The 5,843-nt window shown below is 37.5% G+C and overlaps 1 pseudogene across 1 annotated transcript in view; it reads right to left on the bottom strand.

Annotated features, from left to right (window-relative positions):
* The window catches only part of LOC104072761, a 14,223-nt pseudogene that overhangs the window by 78 nt on the left and 8,302 nt on the right, over positions 1–5,843 (bottom strand). Inside the window, exons 7-9 of the transcript XR_683474.1 lie at positions 4,741–4,966; positions 1,989–2,081; positions 1–21 (exon numbers count right to left, since the gene is read on the bottom strand). The exon at positions 1–21 is cut by the window's left edge and continues 78 nt beyond it. The product of XR_683474.1 is annotated as a thioredoxin reductase 1, cytoplasmic-like (transcript). The remainder of the gene's footprint in view (positions 22–1,988; positions 2,082–4,740; positions 4,967–5,843) is intronic.

Below are 5,843 nucleotides of genomic sequence, written 5' to 3'. Positions count from 1 at the left end.
TCTTCCGATTGCTAGCAACACCTGCAAAACAGAAATGCACGTTACTGATTTTTTAAAACCTCAAAAACATATCTGCATGTGGCTACCTATTATCTTCATTATATACTAAGGATTAGTAGCTAAGGCTTGGTCACATTAAGATGAATACATTTGTTACCCGTTGTACATTCACAGAGTTCAAGACAAGCCACACCATCACCATGACCTACCAATACCGGGTTTTAATGATAAGATTAAATACAGCAAAATAGCTTTCCCTGGAAAAATACCCCAAGAGTATTCTAAACAAATCGGTTAGAGTCAGATCCTTTGTTTTATTTCCTTACACTTTTATACTGATGTGTTATACCATATCCCTACCAGAAGAGATGACCCTGAAATGCTCCACAAGGAAAGGGCTCTTCAGGAAGAATACCGGGTTTTAATGATAAGATTAAATACAGCAAAATAGCTTTCCCTGGAAAAATACCCCAAGAGTATTCTAAACAAATCGGTTAGAGTCAGATCCTTTGTTTTATTTCCTTACACTTTTATACTGATGTGTTATACCATATCCCTACCAGAAGAGATGACCCTGAAATGCTCCACAAGGAAGGGGCTCTTCAGGAAGGAAACTCAGATGCTTAGGCAAATAAAAAGACCATAAAATAATCTTTGTTTTGATTAGAAAATATCATTTACTTATATAGGCTGTCAGTGAAGTTACTGCCAAAGAATATTATTCGTTGAATATTATTTGTTTGAACATTTGTTCAGAATGATGGACAGACCAGGCCAAATTCTTACCCATCCTATCAACTTGGCTAGCTTAACAAGCCAAACAAGTTCCAGCCTATACTATCGCAAGGAAAAGTGCTATGTGCTTTGCAGTCTTGGACCACTGCCCAGGTAACTACACAATGCTTCTCATACGACAGCTAAGAACTGTGCTGAAGGAATCAGAGATCTGCTTCAAGACTTTTAGATGACCAAGCATGCCAGATCTTCAGAGCTGAAGGTCTTAAAATGGATTGCACACAGCTCATAGCTTCTATGAGGAGTGGCAGCTTTTCAGTGAAAGATATAGTAGCAATAAGAAATCAGAAGTTTCCTTAACAAAAAGATGGGACTGATTTGCTAGCTAAAAAGCTTTCACTACTATGGACCAGGAAAAATAGTATCACAACACTGTGCAACAGCACTGTTATTGTTAAACTTTCTCGTAATATTAGCCCTCAGATGCACTGAGGCATGTCCTTGTTATGGAATGACCGATGCACTATACAGGTAAATGAGGTCACTGGCACACAGTATTTGCAGTCTAAAATCCCGGACTGGCAAATGCTTGTCTTTATGCATTCTGTGTTGTACCAAATACTTTATTTACAACTTTTTTTTTTTTTTTTCCATTTCAGCATCAAGGCCTAAGAAAATGAGTGGGGTGAGGGGTAATGGAAACAGTCAATCAAACATATAATGGCATGCCTGCACACTGCAATTTTCCTGTTTCAAGTGTGTAATGAAGTTCCCTGACTGGCTTGCCACAGGGCTTTAATTGTTTTTGTGAAGATGCTGCATCAACAACAGGTCTTGAAAAGACATGACACTGGTTTGTTTAGCTCTTGCACAGACCATTGTTTTGTGCTAAGTCCAGAATATCCTTTAGTTACTGTGAAAGTTATTATAAATCATTACTTATCGTTTATGACAAATGTCCCACTAGGGAAAAATCCTGCAACTGATTGTACTTGACAAAGTTCATCTACATCCCTAAGCTAAAAAAAAGGTTTCAAAAGTATGCAAGTGATCTGGTAAGGCACATGGGACTCACTCCCATGGATTCTGGGACTTTTGTCACATTAATTACGTGTTGATTGTGTGCAATTACCATATTGCAATGATTAAAAATAATTTCAAAAAATCTAAACTATGGATAAAAACACACCACAAAATCTTAACTTTAAATGGAAGGCTATTTCACATTCTTTACGTATATAGACAGGACTCACAGTATTGTATTCCCCTTCAATTATTTGGTTCCCCTTTGTGGACTTGGCTATAACTTTCAATCTTCCAGGAGTTCCTTCCTCAATCTGCTCAACCTACAACATCAGGAAAAAAAAAGGTTTAGTTTCAAATAAAGATATGCAAATGTATCTTTGTCCCACCACATATCTTATAATTGAAAATGAGTGTTTAACCATGACCTAAAACTCAAGCATTCATTCTAAAGATATTTTCACCTTCCTCTAGATTTGTGATTACTACTTGCATGTTTAAACATTTTGGTTTATCTCCATGCATTTACTCTTATGACCAACACAATAAGACCTTGTTTCTGTTTATAAAAGTTGATTGATAAGTTCTTGTCCAAGCCCACCACGTGAGCTGCTAGTATCAACTGGGGACAGAGGAGGTGAGGAGGAAGGGAACTCTTGCAAAACCTGGAAACAGCATCAGACATTTTCTTTAACCGCACCTGGAGGACCATCGTGCCTTCCACCCATGGGAAGCCACAATCACAGCCCAGCCCCCAGCAGTACAGGCCTTTGCCCTGTTTGAATGGTATCAGTCCAACATGTAAAGCTGCCATGGCCTTGCAGGAGAGAGCAGCAGCTGGCTCTAAATGGCTGAAAAAACACCAGCAACTTAAGAAAAAAACCTCATCAGAGTTCCCCAGAGTCACCTGAAATGAATATTCCTAGTTTTAGGTATGGATCTCTCTCTCAAGTAATGCAGCAGGTTACTGCCTATTCCAGCAAAACGGGGGGGGGGGGGTTAATCTTTTTGCAACTGTGCTCTTTGTTCAGAGTAATAAAAAACAAAACAAAAGCCAAAATACTCCTGCTTCCACACCCCATCCCTCCATATACCAGAAAAAAAAAGCAGAAAGAGCAATACCACTGGCTTTTTTTCCAAACACTCCTTTTTCCTCTGATAAATAAATCAACTAAAGAAGTGAATGGACTTTGAAGCTACACAGGTGGATTCTGTTTTGTCCTCACTAATATTCACTGGACTGCGAGGAAAGGACTGGATATCCTCAGCTACAGTCCTTTCTTACCCTCCAAGGAACCGCAAGGTGCTCAGCTGCTTCCCAAGACTGGCTGTACATACAAGAGACATGTACGTGTGCAACACTTAATTCTGGGAAATTTTCAGTGTTCGTTCTACAGAAGAAAAAGTACTCTTCAACAGCTGCCCTACTTCCTACTTCATATTCAGTATTTGAAGCCAGAAAAAGCAAAATTTGTGATGAAGTTCTCTTCCCCATTTTTAATTTAAAAAATCCTAAACTTTCTTTGCCATCCCACCAACTTTAAAGGATCACTGTGTTAAACTGCTCCTATTCAAAGGCAGCATTATTTATAATAATTCATTTTCTGTCTTCAAACATCCCAATAAAGGGTTTTAATAAGCACAACATGCATAACTTCAAAAACAATGTTTGAAAGAGATGACAAGACCTGCTAAAAACATATCCAGCAATTTAAGTTTAAGGATATGCTCAACTAAAAACAGGGACAAATATTTTATTCCCACTGAAATCAAAGACATGTAGTAAAATACACAAAAGTGCATTTTGTGACTACGGTGATGGACTCCTCTTCGCAGGGTGCATCTGGAGGAGACCACTCACTATTTAGTTGAAATGATCTCTAAGTTGATCTTCTAAGATCAACTTTTTCCTTTCACATCTCCCAGAAGAGCCTACAAAAAGCTGCATCTGAAACTAAGCTAGATAATCACCCCTGCTTTTCATACAACATGGAATTTCTACAACGCAAACAGGCATAAAAAACAAAGTTCCTTGAAACATCCCACTTTGGGTTAGATCCACAGCGTCGTAACTGGCAAGAGCATTTTTTAAGCTACTCTTGATATTGCTAAGGGTGAAAATGAACAGTCTTCACTCCATTTAATGCTTTAATCCCCGAAGTGTTAAACTCAGTAACACGTTGGCTTAACGCCAAATTGAAAACTGCTTAATACATTATTTCCTATTTCATAATAATTAAGCACTAATTATTGTGAAAAAAACTTTGAGGAAAATACTATTAGCACCCTCTGAAGTCTTTAATAAGGCAATTTTACATTAGAAAAGCTCCAGAGCTTATCTAATCTGCTTTTCAACCTGAATTTGCCTATACTTGTAGATACCTAGCTGCACCAGTACTCCTACTGAATTCAAAGAAAATTGAGCAAGTATTTAAGGACTCTGCCAAGTAAAGGATATAGACGGATACTTATAAAGCCCATTTACTTTTCTGGATAGTACACTGGCCCTGGGCATATAAGCAGTATTCGCTGGCTGAGAATTTGAGAACTGGCAATGAAAAATATGACTATTTGTGATGGTGCTGATTGTACAGGAAATTATGTATCTTTTAATCATGAGCCTGCAAGAAGTTTCACAGATTTCAGGACAACTGCTGAATTTAAGTATATTCAACATTTGCAGGACCAGGAGGAGCAGGAGTAACAACATTTTTAATGCAACATATACTAACCCATTTAATTCTGATAAAAACAATGAATACTGGAATCTCACAAAATGTTAATACGAAGACTAAATTGTATCTTTCAATTACATAAGATTCATGGAGTTATTCAGTTTAAAACAAAAATTAACCCATACTATATCATAGCAGATCCTGTATTGCAAATTCAACTTTTCTATTTACTAAAATAATTTACATCTTAAACCATTATGACAGGTATATTGCAATCAATTGTAGTCATATACCACTTTGAGCCTACCTTGATCGGCACAAACTCCCTAATAAAGCTGACTCCATGTTCTTCCATATATTCGCCAATTTTGTTTGCAATATCCTGGTCAAATCCTCTTAAGAGAATGGATCTCACCATCACAGTGACATCTAATCCAAGACCTGCAAGAAACCCTGCACATTCCAAGGCAACATAGGAAGCTCCAACCACCAGGGTCTTCCCTGGACAGTAAGGCAGAGAGAAAAGATCATCACTGGTAAAAAAAGAGGGGAAAAAAGAAAAGAAATTTAGAGACAACCAGAAGAACGTATTGTGCTGTACATTTATCTAATTTCTTCTGTAAGAATAGGACTTTATTCCTCTTCCTGCTCACTAAAAAAAACCAATAATTTTGATTTTTGGAAATTCAGCTGGAATACAAGCTCAGTACATGACAGATTAAAAAGTTTTAATTATGAGGACACACAAAGAAAGAGTACGAAAATTCTGAATCACCACAAAAATTTTGAGGGTTTTTTAACAGAAACTTATGACAAATAGTTAAAAAGAGGTATGTCGGGTTTTTTTTTCCTCTGAACCTTGCTTCAAATATTTTGCTGCAAATTTTAGCTCCTGACAGCTAAAAAGAAGAGGAAGGGGTTCAGCTTTAAGATAAAAATACCATCTTCGGTTCTCTGAAGACTTATCCTTTTGCTAAAGCATTATACATAGTGCCAAATATACACAGACAATAAAATAAATTAATGCAAACCACAGTAACAGGCAGAGATAGAAGTACGAAATTATGGAAAACATGTTTATTTGCCTGCTTTCCATTTCTTTCAACTGCTTCATCAAGCTACGTCAGTTCTACCACACTTTGGACCTAGACTATAAAACCAGGGCTTCTCAAGGAAGCAGGGACTCATAGAGGTATCACGCTTGCTCAGCAGAGACTTAGGCAGAGTTTGGCAATGCAGTTCTCCAAAGATTTAAATCTAGATTAAGTGTCTCTCAGCCAACAACTGCAAAGACTAAACAAAGATGCTCTCTGCAGACACTGTGGTGGAATAAAACGTGATTGTGTAATTAAAGGCTACATCATAGTTCCTATCCCCCGGGCAACCCAGTGAAGATTACACAGACAGCCT

The sequence above is a fragment of the Fulmarus glacialis genome, unplaced genomic scaffold (genome assembly GCF_000690835.1).
Source record: "Fulmarus glacialis isolate BGI_N327 unplaced genomic scaffold, ASM69083v1 scaffold43242, whole genome shotgun sequence".
In the NCBI taxonomy this organism is placed as follows: domain Eukaryota; kingdom Metazoa; phylum Chordata; class Aves; order Procellariiformes; family Procellariidae; genus Fulmarus; species Fulmarus glacialis.
The sequence above is the reverse complement of the archived record's forward strand: the minus strand, read 5'-3'. Positions and strand labels throughout refer to the sequence as shown.